The sequence below is a fragment of the Ambystoma mexicanum genome, chromosome 6q (assembly GCF_040938575.1).
Source record: "Ambystoma mexicanum isolate Mex_15411 chromosome 6q, UKY_AmexF1_1, whole genome shotgun sequence".
In the NCBI taxonomy this organism is placed as follows: Eukaryota; Metazoa; Chordata; class Amphibia; order Caudata; family Ambystomatidae; genus Ambystoma; species Ambystoma mexicanum.
In genome coordinates, this window is record NC_090937.1 from 1,034,828,731 (window position 1) to 1,034,843,287 (window position 14,557).

At 45.1% G+C, this 14,557-nt stretch overlaps 1 protein-coding gene across 5 annotated transcripts in view; it reads right to left on the reverse strand.

Annotated features, from left to right (window-relative positions):
- The window catches only part of PCM1 (pericentriolar material 1), a 2,166,942-nt gene that overhangs the window by 1,682,631 nt on the left and 469,754 nt on the right, over positions 1-14,557 (reverse strand). The gene's annotated exons all lie outside the window — the stretch shown is intronic.

Sequence of the window (14,557 nt, forward strand, 5' to 3'; positions counted from 1 at the left end):
AGGCATGGTGGGACAGGTATTTCTCAGAGTTTGTACTACACTCCCTTATATTTTCTAACTGGGATGGGAGGAATTGGGTATGGTGATTGGAGCAAAGGAGGAGTAAACAGGAGAATACCATTAGGTTTCTCACATTGGGAACAGTAGTTCTCGCAAAGAAGATAAAACCAAAGAGGGTAGCTCAAGGAGTTTCCAGTAACGCTGCACATAAGGTGCTGCGTGCCGCAATAGGAAATTAGAGATGACATTGAAAAAGATGGAGGAAAGTAGCCCATCAAAATAAACCCATAAAGGGGTGCCCAGAGTTCAAAACAAGAACGGGCGAGTGTGAAAAAAGATTCTATCTCACTCAGCAGGGTAAGAAAAAAATCCTATTGTCCCGCAAAAAGTGCTTGGGGACTCAACAGGTGAGGAGAATATCAGACAAGATGGAAATTCTACCCAACAGCATGCCTAGTGATTGGTGGGCTCAACCAGATTTCCTGCATAAAAGACAAGGGTTCTGGAGCAGAAACTCAGTTGACCACTGGAACTGAAGAAAGAAAAAGAAAATGAAGGTCCGCAGCCACTTTCAGCAACCGCAAGAGCCATCTCAGTAACCGCTGCAATCCCAACCTCGAATTCTGTGCGACACGGAACCCCCAAAGCAGACGACTTCCTCCCACTGGACTGGTGGGCCTAATCAGTCCCAAGACGAACTGCATTTTCTGTGCCCTCCTTGGAAGAGCTGCAACCTTAACAGCCCGCAATTCATCAAAACCCAGTGTCCGGTGACATTTTGCAGTGCAACGTCAACCGAAGCACGGTTTTGTCCATAACTGTTACAGGCATCCTCGAACTCCAGACACTGGATCCCGCTCCTGAAAGTCCCCTCAGCTGAAACAAGGATGGCATATGGAAGCAAAGTCTACCTCATGCCAACCGTCCTTCAACCAAACCTTGAAAAAGGCACCAATGAGCAAGTGCTGCAAAGATCTGCTGTTGGGCATCCAACTCCTCAAGACCAACCACCAGATCCACTGCAAAGACCAAGAAACCAGAACCGGGAGTCAGGTTCCCCTTTAATTTACCAGGCAAATATTGAAACAAACAAGGTATGTGATGATACAGGCCAGGAGCTAAAAACAAGAAATCAGTCAAAACCTAGACAAAGGTTTTTGTATTAATATGAACATGTTTCAATTCCAATGTCCTTAACCAGAACATTATAGGATTCAGGTGTGATCCCAATAAAGGATTGGCAGCAGTAGTTCTGAGTTGACTGGCTCAGCAATCTAAACTGCCTTTCACTCAAAACACCAGCAAATAAAGTCACAGAAATGTGGTTTAATTAAAGTCTTTCATGAAAACCCAAAGACTTCAGCAGCTAGTCGCTACCAGGAGTAGAACTCAAGAAGCTGACACAGATTACAGCTACTAAAGGAAGCAAAGTAAAAATCTAAAGTTTAAAGCAGTAGAAGTTTAAGTACCAATTCATGGCTGTTAATATTGAAGATTAGAGAGATTAATGCCACTTCTTTAACGAAAAAAAGTAGAAATGTAACCAAACGCCACACAAGAGTAAGCGAAGCAAAAGTTTGTGTTATCCGTTTTTTAGCAACTACAATTAACTGTTTTTCGTTACGCATGCATGAGTTTATTTTTCTTTAGTCACCAACAATCCTTCAGCTGCTTCGTGCAAATTAACATTTGATTTTTAGAGCGCTGGTAGTGTAGCTGCTAAAGCTTTATTTATCTTTCTCTGCTTTGTCCGTAATAGGCACTCGCATACTGTGACGTTGGAATCCAAGCCTGACGACGGGAAATATTCATGAGCATGTGAACGTGTCATGCACAGCACATCAACAGAGTTCAATTGTTTGGCTTTGATATTCCCATAACGGCATTCAAGAGCTTCTGAGGAACTTGGGGTGCATCGCGGGCAGAATATCAGAGCGTGGAGTATGGCGGCAGTGCGGAAATAACGTTCACGGTGCATTTTGCGAAATAAAGCCAAGTGAAATCTGAGAAAAGTGTTTAATAAGCGAAAAATAGCTACAGAAAAAGTTTTCAGTTAGAAGTAAATACACAGCAGGTAGTCCGTATTCTAAAGTAATTGGTATTTCTAGTTTGAAGTTCAGAAGATGGAGGCAGTCATCCATTGAGAAGCAGGATCATAAAATATTGTCAAATGAGTTTTTTCAGTCTTTTGGGAAATCTGAATAGAACAAAGTCAGCAAATACAAAGCAATAAAAGACAAGTTCTAGAGTCAAGTAAAATCTTGGAGAAGAGCAAGGTAAAGCATTTGTACAACCTTAAAGCAACAGGCAAAGGCTTACAGGTACAGCAAAGAGTAGAATTAATCACTCACACATATTACATAGATCAATGAAATAGACAAGGTGAATTGTAATCAATGTAGGTTTTTTCACAGGTCAGAGCAAATTGTCAAGATCTCTAAGACATTGGCAGACAGCAAGCAGGAACTGGTTTATTATTTTATCTACTTCCCCTCTCCCCCGGGGTTATCTGCACTGCAAATTTGAACTCAAGGATTGCAGAGTGGGCAAACCAGGGGGGGTCTGTGGGGCCATCGTCTGCTCCCACAAGAAAGTAAGAAATTAGACGAGATATTGGGGTATGCTGTCCCTCTCCTTGGGGACTGTCCTGCTGCACAAAATTCTTCACTGATAAGGTACTGTTCAGTCCCAAATACTTACCTGCAGCCTGCTTTGTTTTTCTTGTGCTTTGGAGGGTTGCAGTTAAGCTTCTACTTGCTGTTAGGGAGAATACTCAGAAATGTGCCAATTCCTCTCTACCTTGGAGACCTCCTAGCTCGTTTGCTGGACTCCAGGACTTTTTCGTTTTTACCTGGAGAGAGAGACCGTTTTTCCTACTCTCTCATGGATTTCAATGGGATTTTTACTCTGTTTCTTTTGGTTTTTGGAGTCTGACAAACTCTAAAGGGATCTTTTTACATTGTAACACACAGCACCAACAGCGTAGTGCTACAGGGTGCTTTCAGATTTCCCCAAAGGTTTAACTACCTTTGTCTTGGATAACTACTGTTTCCAAGAGCAATAAAGTGAAATTGACCTTGCCTACATTTATACATTTCTAGACCCAGCACACACCATCTTACAATAGGGTGGTGGAGGGGTTACATAGTATCCACTTTGTCTAGCTTCTCATGAAACATTTTTATGTTACCCTTTCCTCGATGAATGGCTGGTGGTGTGCCTTTACCGCGGGCTGCATTCACAGCTGCAGTAAAGTACCCTTGGGTGCCATTTCTGTCAAAATGGCCCAGGTCGTCTTTTTTCGCCATTTCTTTGTGGAAAAGGTCCTTCTTGAGATTTACTCTAAAGTCTGCCTCTGGCTCCAGGGTGTCTGGTGGGAGCAGGAAGTGAGGGAGGTGCCCGAAACCCCCTGTGTTTAGTCTAAGAGACAGGAATGCACTCCTTGGTGATTGGCCGGCTGGCTGTCCAGCAAGGACAGCCACCCTGCTGGGTGATTGACAGCCAGGCTGGAATGAATGGGAGAAACATGCATAAAAGGCAAGGCTTTTTGGCTTGGAAGGCAGAGTCGACCACTGGACGAAGGAATCCGAAGAAGAACTTGGAAGAGACGCCTGCTGCAACTCCTGGACCGTTGGTTTGCCCGGTGAAGCCCTGTGGTGGACCAATCAACTCCAAAGTAAGCCACCTGGACATCCTTCTCGGAGCTGGTTGAATTTCCACAGAGTTGCTGCTGGAAACAGAAACGCCAGGGAGAGGAACACCAGATTGCGTGCGTTGCTTTTAAGGTGGCAAAGAGCTCCAGGAAGATCCTCCGGACTCCCAGGAAGCAGGACTGACCGAGCCCGAGCCACCTCAACAGAGTGCTGGACCCCAGATGCAAGGAAAGCCCATCTTGACAGCCAAGAACCATGGTGGTGCTGTTTGCAGTAGACACGAGGAGCTGAAACAGAGGTGCCACTTGTTTGAAGGTTGCCGTCGCCAACCGTCCCATTGCAGTGCAGGAGTCCCCAGAAGTCCTCCCTCTTGTCACCACGACGGAGGCCTAGGAACCCAAGATCTGCAGAGCTGCACAGGAACAGAAGTCATCTGCTGCATTTTCTTCTAACTAAAGGTACTGTAAAGTCTAAGAGCACTTACCTCTTGTTGTAGATTTGCTTCTACTGTTCACAAGCCTAACAGCTTATGACCCTACATTGATTCTTCTTCTTCACTAAAGACTTCTAAAACATTGTGCTAAGACTTTTCTTACTAACCTGCCAGAAGTGCGTCAGCTACATAGACCTTTGCCTATTGACTTTGGCCTAGCCTGTTTCACTGAAAGACTTCTCTCCTCGGACACTGGGGAGTGTTGAAAAGTATTTGCCTGCTTAAGAATATTTGTGATCTCTTGCTTGTTCTAAATAAACTTTTCTTTAACACATATCAGTGCTATTCTAAATGCTAACAGTAACATATCAATGTCCACAGTGTACCAACTATTGATGTCAACTGGGAGTGTAGGAAGTGTGTGCGAGTGGCATCCCAAATGGGTGCTTGCCGATTTAGGAACTAAGTGTGTATTTTTGAAGGTATTTGTGTGTTGCTATTATATTGCTCCCTTCTAAAGAAGGCTTAATCAACTCACTGGTAAATAAATAATTGTTTTATCAAGAAACTTTGAGTTTAAGTGTTTGTTTGAATACTTGTCACTGTGAATCTTTGTGTAACCACTCTACAGCTCACATTGACCCCTCTTGACATAAGACTGACTGCTCCACACTACCAACCTGTGTAGTTCAGACTTATACCAAAGGTTGGGTCCTATTGCCAGGAGGCTGAGATTGTTGTAGTGCACCCTAAGGGTACTAACCCAAATATTTACCTAACACTTGTATCCCCTCGTAGGCCCCCATTGAGCTACATTGGGCTGGACAACCCTTTGTGCTCTGTACCAAAGACATCTCCTGCTACTTGCCTGTAAACTTGAAGAACTTTTCATAAACTCCGCTTTGGTGGCCGCTTACCTGCTTATCCTTCCTCTGCCCTTGGTCACTGGACGCCCAGTGCCCGCCCTTGACTCCAAGACTTACCTAGAATAACAATAAGTGATACTTTGTGTCACATATGAAGTACATGTTTCTTTTGTGTCAGTCTCCGCTTGTGATACTATGTTTATATGAGTATGTGACTGTTACTCTGATCATAACAAACAAGTAGGCACTTTGCGAAGAAAACAAAGTGCTATTTAGGATTGATTATATGATTTTTTTATGGGCACTGAAATATTTGAAACTATTTGTTACTTAGTAACGGGAACTTTGTGATTAAAACAGTGTAAGATCAGCACCTCCTGATTCTTTGGTCTCATTAGGCCCACAGAGATTGTGATATCAGGACCCATATTGAAGGTGATAACTAATATTAAGTAATTTGTGCATGGTGTAGTTCAGATATACATTTTTACTCCTACAGACTTAGGCGGCGTTAGTACACCGACTCAAGCAGCACTTAAACTTCCTATTGACAAATTCATGCACAGCATATGCTGAATTTAGCCTAATTTTCTTTTACATGCTACCTAGAATAGGGTTGACTTCTTAAGATTGGTTAAGCAGGGGTTAACTAAAGTATACAAGTTGATCTATAGTTTGTTTACTTGTTTCAGAGGAGTCTACCACTTGTGTTACTTTGTGTTCTAATGTATCATTTATCCTTTATATTGCATATATTCTGTGATTAATACTGTGTGACCGTACTTAAGTTATATGCTTCAGTGCATACAAAAAAATCTAATTTTATATAACTTCTAATGTATATGTTTCCTTGAATTAAGTCTATGCTCTGTGTGCCTCACTACAGCCATCATCCCTCCCAGACTAAGCCTGGCTGCTCGGCCATTGCTACCAAACTTTTGGGTAGTTCAGGCTAAACACCTAAGGGAAGCCCCCCCCTGTTTATCCAAGGTGGCCTTTTTAAAGTCTTATCCCAGATAGGCCTTGGCAAAATCCCCTAACACAGATCAATAATTAATGACCCAAGTCCTCCAGCACACCCATATCACAAAAGCATGAATTGGTTATTCCTCCCCCTACACATTTGAGACGTGCATTTAGAGAGAGCACATTTAGATATGTCATTAAAACTGTTCTTCTAAAATTCAGCGAGATTATATTACACACCTCTAAGGCTGTGCTAGCCCGAAAAGGGAAATACATTCTCACGGATCCTAAATTACCCACTGTTCTCATGTCTTCATCCCTAGTAGCATTCAGGGCTCTTTGCTTTACAGCAGATCCGAGGTAATCGTAGGTGGTTTCATTCAATATATTCGCTTCCACTAGCCCCCAATTCATGAATAGTTTACAGTTTTCAGATATGCCGTTTCATGCAGGAGAGTATACAATTTCTACTAAGGCCTTTTGAATATTTGTGTTCTCAACACCACTCATTTGCATTTTCATTAAAAAAATACCCAAATCTAATTCTTGCATGAGTTTCTAATTTTGAGACCCCTAGTTCCAAACGTAAAGCACTATGGGCCTGGTGGGAAAACTTGTGGCACTGCCATATTAGGACACTAACCATGTTTAGTAGCCAGACGTGGTACACAGGAATGTTTACAACAAAAATAAAGAAAACATTTTAAGAATGTTAACTGCTGCAACCAGTAGGTCTTTCGGCACCAACAAAAGTAACCAAAAATCCCAAATATAATAAAGTTACGAAGATAAAACTTATCCCAATTTCACTGTACTGTAAGGTGCTGTGTGCAATTGGTAAAAATACAGGAATTCAAAAGACAATGTTTCTTAGTATTGACAGTCTGAAGGACTAGTCAGTTTCCCCCATAACAATGAGCAGCAAAAGGCAAGGGAAGTTAACCTCAAAGCTTTACGTCCCTTCAAAAGGTCAGGACAGGAAAAACAAAGCAAAAATAATGGGGTCCCACAGAAAAGTTGCAAAAAGACCATCTTTCCCAACAGTGTCTGTGTCATTCTTAGAACCCTGATCAAGAGGGGTTTAACCTTGAGCCACATCTGCGAGAAGAATAGAAACTAATGGGGTAAAATGCTTAGAGGCTGATGTGACAGGGGGCACAGGTATAGGAGCCACTGAAAGTTGAGACAAAACTGGAACCAACGTTTAAGTGATGGGAGCACTTGACTATTGAGGAGGGTACCTGCCAAGTAGGTGTTTGAGGGGTTACATCCCCAATAAGTATCTTAAAGTATCCGACCATCATGATTTTGTAAAATCTTTCAAATAATCTATCCTCTGCAATGACTAGGTTGATACCGTTACTAAGATGGATGCCTCAAAGGAGGTACGGCACCAAATCTGAGTGTAGAGGGAATGGGATAAGACGTGGACCATGTCAACATAGGTGACCAGTCAACCCTCATGACAGCCTCCTTTTTCTAACTGTGGGAGGCAGGTAACTTCGAGACGTTGAGTCTTGTATCCATGGACTCGGGTGAGGAACAGACTCAGGTGAGGAAATTAAAGGCATCTCCTCCACCGTAAGAGAAACCAATATTGGAGGTGTCCCTCGGTTTATCCAGTCTTTTAGAAGCCATTATACAGGTGTTCAGATGTTGTCCCTTTAATGGTGTCGCAGAATGAAGCTTGTGGAGGTAGCCATGCAGGTGGTCTCACCTTTGTGACCTGAATCAGGGGATTTGTGCGAGAGGCGAGCAGTCTCACTCAAGGCAGAGCTCACCTGTGCTCCCAACCCTTGTAGGACCTTGGGATGACTCCCAATGCGTCTGGATAGGGAGCTCCGTTAGGTTGAGGCCCTTCGGGCTTCTTATGCCCAGAAGGCCTAGGACGCTGAGGCGTCATCTCAGGTCTAGAAGACAAGGTACAAGACCCAGAGGGGTCCTTAAAGCACTGCTCACATCCTGGAGTCCTCAGGGATGACTAGAGTAAAGTTCCTGAACGAACCTTGGTGCAAACACTGAGAAGCAGATGTGGCCACGGAGCGGACCCTAGTGACATGGTGGCTAGCTGCTGATGGATGGGCATCCCCCCGCTTGCGCGGGGTGCCAGACTTGCCTGATATTTTGAAGCCTTCGATGAGACTAATCCGATGAAGCATCTCTGAGGTGACGTGCAAAAACCTTTCCTCCTACTAGCTAGTCACCTGCTAAATACTCTAGGAGAAAAAGCGTGACAGGATGTACAGGCCGTCCACCTGTGATATGGGCCTAGGCACGCCAAACGCTGTATATGGGAATCCACTGCAGCTTGTTTAGATGGATTTCTAAAGTCGGGCCTCGGAGGGGTAGAGGGTGGGGGCGGGGTTGGTGGGGGGCTTTAAGGGGCCACCCTAGTCATTTTGCATTTGTATTTATTAAGTTTATATAGCGCTTTACACCAAAGCGCTGCACATTTTAACAGGATACATTGAACAATAACAAAATAACAGTAACAGAAGCAAATACAATTTTGAATCAGGCCAACGAATCAGTATGTAGAGCAATTAGACAGAAGGGAAGGGGAGAGTAGTGGAGTAGACCTGGGAGGAAGAGGGAGGATGGCTAGGAGGAGGAGGAGGAGGGAAACGGAAGGGGTGAAGTGGTGAGGATAGGGGTGGAGGGGGAAGAGGAGGGAGAGGATTAAAGCGAAGAGGGAAAGGGTGGGATAGGGTGAGCGAGAAGCTAGTCATTGTGACACAGAGGCTAGCCAAAAGCCAATCAAGGGAGCGTGGATGAGCAGTCAAGGCTTAGTCTCAAGCATGAGTGAGAGTGGTCTAGGGCTACAAAGAGTCCACACAGGGCACCACCCAATAAATCAAGTTAGGAGGTCCATGTACAAAAATACAGTAATTTATTAGGCCTTTAAGAACACACTAGAAGAGGAAAATCACAGGAAAAATTTGAAACAGGGAGGGGAGTAGTGAGGTTGGTCAGTGCTCAAGCCATTTCAGGGTAGGAGCAACTGTTTTTATCATCACATTAAAAAGTGACACTTTTTTGGAAGGTTCTCGCAATTCAGACTGCTGTCTGAGCATTAAGGTTTTGAGAGTAAGGGACAAGTCTGTTTCAAGTGGCGTTAGTTTTCATGTAATTTATTGTATTGTGCTCTACACTTTGTGTACCGAGGTTAATCACAGGAGTCTATGTATGTCAATGTAAGTGAAATGACTATTCTCACACACACTTAAGAGTGCTTGGGAGTCTCAGTTTTAACAGCTCTAGTGACTTCAGTTCATATTGCACGTTTCCTTTGTTTTTTGGCATTTATATTAATTGGTCCAATTAAGGACTTTTGCCAAAGCTCTGTACTTAATCCACTGTACAATATAAGTGTTTGGAGGTTTTTCTAAAGTCCATATATCTAGGGCTTTATAAGACTCTCTATACTTGGCAATACATAACTCCACTCTTAGTATAGGCCTGTACCACTCAAGGTTAGAGTAGCTATGGTACAGAAGGCAGGCTCATTTTAGGAGGGAGAGAGGGCTGTAAGAAGGTAGAAATAACTTAGCATGCATATGGTCCAAAGAAACACATACACTCTGGGAGTTGAATACAAATAATGGTTTATTTTATACATCCACATGGGCCAAACAATTTTTCAGAAAGTTAAGTACTATCATAAATTAGCCAACAATAGAAAACCAATGCAATACTTCTGGTAAATAAACCACAGTGCAAGAGCAGAACAAATCTAAGCAAGTATTACCTCGAGTCTCACAGTATCTCAGCAGTGAAGATGATGCAGGCAGACACCCTCATGATGCTGCAGCTACAGGACCCAGTCACTGAATACTTGGTCTTCTGCCAAAAGAAGGGTCACTAAGATTTTGCAGCACCAGTCGAGTGGAAAGGCTCCCATCAAAGGATTCTTCATGACTTCTCACGACTTGTAATTTTGGCGCCCTTTTCAAAACACCAGAAGAACGGTGAGGGGACTTCAAGGAGCTGAATCTTGCCTCTGGAGGTCCCGAAGGAATCCACCAAGGCTTTGGGAGGATTCGATCTTCGGAAGAAAGACGATGCACTTCATGATGGTCGCAGGTCCCAGGGTACCGATGTATGATAAGGCATTTATAATGCGCCTATACACAAGTGTTTCAAGGCGCGACGAGGCAGGGAGGGGGGACAAAGGGAAGACAGACAACGATCTTACTAGGCCAGGTGTCATTCAGATCGCGCAAGTGCATGGGAAGAGGGGAAGGGAAAGTGCAAGGGGAAAGGGAAAAGGGAAAGTGCAGTACAGGGGTAGTAGAACAACAAGATAAATAATAAGGGACAGCTGGTGGCAAGTGCAGACAAGTGCTGGGAGGGGGGGCTGTAGGGATAGAGACAGTCCCGCAGTGCAGGGGTTGCCAAGGAGGCAGAGCAGGGAGCAAGTGGCTGGGCCAGGGACCGAGAACAGTGAGAGTGGCCCAGTGCAGATTCAGTGCAGTTTGAATCAGGAATTTAGCAGAGGAGAGGGGGAGAGAAAGCAGAAGCAAAGAGGAAGGTTTTGAGGTGCTTCCAGAACCAGAGATGGTTCTCAAGTTTCAGGGAGGCAGGAAGGCTGTTCCAGAAGGAGGCCCCAGCCGAGGAGAGAGATCTACCCACAACTCATTGCTTGGAGAAGCGGCTGACCCTGAGGGAGTTGGAGGCGGATGAGCGAAGAGCTCAAGAAGGAAGATAGTTGAAGGTATTTCGGCCCTAGGCCCCAGAAGGCCTTGTGGACAATGCAGAGGGTTTTGAAGTTAATCCTCGCAGCCACTGGGAGCCAGTGCAGAGATTTCAGTCTTGGAGAGATACGGTCCCTGGGCTTGAGGCCGAGGACAGTCTCGCAGTCCTATTCTGGAGGAGTTGCGGAGGGCGGAGAGTAGAGGCAGGCAGATTTAGATGGAGGCTGTTACAGTAGTCCAGCTTAGAGAGAACCAGGGCTCTGGAGACAGTGAGCTTCTGGGGGAAGGAGAGGAAAGGAAGAATACCTCTGAGGAGATGCAGCTGGTAGTATGACTTCTTTGAGACGTCAGAAATGTGAGGAGAGAAGGAGAGTGTGGAGTCGAAGATGACCCCGAGGTTTTATGCCTTGCAGGTAGGAGCAGGAAGAGGGCCAAGAGAGGCCGGCCAGAGAGCTGCAGGGAAGGAGGGAGTGGGTGTGCTGTTGAGTAGAATCTCGGTCTTAATGGCATTAAGGCAGAGGTCATTGTCGGCACACCACTTCTGGATAGGAGACAGACAGTCAGAGATGAGGGAGGTAGAGGAGGAGGCCGAGGGTAGCCTGAAAATGAGCTGGGTATCATCCGCATAGCACTGAAAGGTGGGGAGGAGAGCGACGATGCGGTGGACAAGGAGTGCAAGATATTGGTTGAACAGCCAGGGAGCGAGGTTAGATCCCTGGGGGACACCACAGGTAGAGAAAAAGATGTCAGAGAGGAAGGACCCAAGTTGGACCTGGGAGGGTCGATTGGAGAGGAAAGAAGTCAGCCACGCCAGAGCCAGGTTATCACGGAGACGGTTGAGCAGGATGGCATGGTTGACAGTATCAAAGGCAGAAGAGAGATCAAGCAAGATGATAACACATGGAATGTTAGAGTCAAGGTTGGAGAGCAGGTCTTCACGGATGTTCAGGAGAGCAGTTTCCGTGCTTCTGGCAACTCTGAAGCAACTGGCAGTCCAGGAAGGGCACAGGTCGTCATGGGATGGCTCAAAATGCAGGTCTCAAAGCTGATTATGCCCATCAGCCCAAAGGAAGAAAGGATCAGCATCTCCGGTCGCTGGAAGTACCTGCAGGCATCTCCTCTTCGGATTTAGCTCCAGTGGTCAACTGTCTGTGCACCAGAAACCGAGCCAATCAGCACGCATGCTACATTCAAACTTTGGAACTGGTTTAAGGCAGGCATGCAAGAAGACAAAGACCAGTAGAGTTTCAGGATCCTCCCCTGCTTCCTAACCTCACAGATACACTGGCGCCTTGACGTGCTTCTTAAAGGATTCCCGCCCAAGACAAGAGTACAAGAAGAACCTGCACCACCCTGCAAGGCAAAAGGAGCACCAAGAAAGGACAAAACCAAGTAATTGCGAAAAAAGAAAGCAGTCACAATTTTGGGTCAATGGTAACCCCCCTTCTGTGGCTGTGAGCACGGCCTGCAAGTAAAAATGACACAAAGGTCGATAGAGCACGTCCACTGCCACCAGCCATGGAGGTATGCTTGTTACTGTAACAGAAATGTTACAGCAGCAGTGAGAGAGGGGATACAATATAACCCCTAAGCACTCCACATAAGGTGGTGTGTGTGCGCTTATCTCACAATATAAAATGTAAGAACGGTAACAGGTATCCACCTACCCAAGGGAATGTGTTTTGTTACAAGGAGAATCAAATAACAAAGGAAGCACAAGGGCTCCCCAGCAACACTGCAATGAAAGTGCTATATGTTGCAAAAGTAAGTTACAGAAGACTATAAAGTTGGATGAAAGCAGGACTCCAAAAATAAAGTATGGAAAGACACACAAATAACTCCCATAGTCAAAGTGAAAGAAGGGTTGAGTGGGGAAAATGGTTCCCACTCACACAGGAACCTAGACAAAGAATCTGCAAGACCAGCAAAAAGTGCTGGGGCCTCACAGGTGAAGGAGATGTGGCATACAAATTGGAAATCTATGTAACAATAAGAATTACAATTGTTACAATAAACATAAAAAAGTGTACCTCAACATATTATGGTGAACAAGAAAGACGCCACAGTCCAGCCAAACCCAGTCAATGTAGGGTAGCAGAGCAGTAAGTCTTAGACTTTGGGGCAGGTGTTGGGCATGGCGGTGGTGGTGGTGACCAGTCTAGGGCTACAATGAGATGTGCAGAGCACTCCAATAATGTCACGAAGAAAATTATACAATTATTTATTAGGCCTTTGAATGCACTCTAAATGTATGGAAACTTCAGGTAAGTATCGTTTCTAAATACATATTAAACACATATATACATTTACTATTGGGGGTTCCGACTAGAATCCTGACACGTCACCTTTGAGACAGTTAAGCAATAGTTTGCATAATCCTTTACTTTCAATAAACAGTATGTGATAAAGGAAGTGAAGAGTTAGAAAAACTATATTCAAAACCAGTAAAACCAGGCAAGTAATAAAGTAGAAAAATACAGCAAAACAAAAAGAATCCTAGAATTAGATCCCTCATCCTTATTAAGTCCAGCCCTGATATGAAATGGGGCGCAGTCCCCAAACGTCAACAATTCCACAAGTTCAATTGTTCTGGACGATTTAATAGTAGATTTGTGCAATGCCAGTGGTTGAGGTCAAGTGTCCCAGAATTCTGGAAACGTTCAGCTAAGTGTCTCTCCCAGTCCTACCATGCTAGGTCATGCTAGGGGAGGGGATCCTTGACTAGACCATGACCAATCTTAGTCAGGAAAGGGAGAGATGGGGGACAGGACCTTACGCCCATGTAACCCTATGGTGGTGGGGGGGAGGAGGATGAATAGGTAGTATAACTTACAACCCCTAGTCAGATTCTTCTAGAGACCACTTCACAGGTTCCTAGTTCTGCTGGGACCACTTACCTCTGCAATGTATCCGATGAATGGAGGTCCAGGGATGCAGGGGGTCAGCTTCAGCCTTGCCCCGACCCCCCGTTAGTATGCTGTTCAGGCTGTTAATAAGGTTCTGGACAGTTGGACACCGCTAGGCACGAAGGGATGCAGACTTCCACGGGACAGGTGAGGATCAAGGACACAAAGCAAGTGGGATTTGGGGCGAGTCACCAGAATCATGAGGAGACAGGCGATCCTCAGTTAGCGAAGAAAAGAACAGACACTGCACAGCTTCTGTTGGCACTGAAATTGCAGGAGTTGGAAACATGTAGCACAAGTTGAAGATCATCCAAGTTTCAAGGATTCACTCAGAACGACGATGGCTGCAGCGAGGTAGCCCAGGAGAGAGCTGGTCGGTCCACCGGGTGGACCAGGGACATTTCCCAAGGCTCAGCAGACACAGATCCTCGAGCAGGGATGTGGACTGGTTGTGCCCACATGTCCAAGGGTTGAAGCACCGTCGAGGTCCTTCTTAAAATCAGGCAGAAGAGCAGGGCTTCAGCGGGACTGGACTGGATTAGATGCCGGTGAGCTGCAACAGACATCCACAGGTCTTCAGCTGAACCTTTTTTTATAGGGGTCTTGGCTCCAACAAAAAGCTACTGAAAGGCTGCAGGAGCCCTCCTATTAAGGATTTGAGCTGTAATCGCCACAGAGCCTACAAAGTTAAGGATCTGCACCATATAACCAGGCACTGATGTCCAATCCTGGACAGCCTCTGGCCCACACATCAGCCACTAACACATACCGCCACTTTGCCAGAGAAAGCTGGAGTTTTTCCCAGCGAAGGGCTAACCAAACATGGCAGTTTCAGCCTTTCGATGGCAGGAAGAAGTCCAAACAAGGACAGTTTAAAATATTGTTGTGTGGCAATTCTAGAGTAGCTGGCACCCTAACTGGCAATAAGAGGTCAAATGCAAAAGTACAAGAGATAAAAACACAGAACACACTAGAAAATCTGCTGCCACCACATTGTGCAAGTAAAGCACACAATGAAAAATATATAGTGACACAAAGT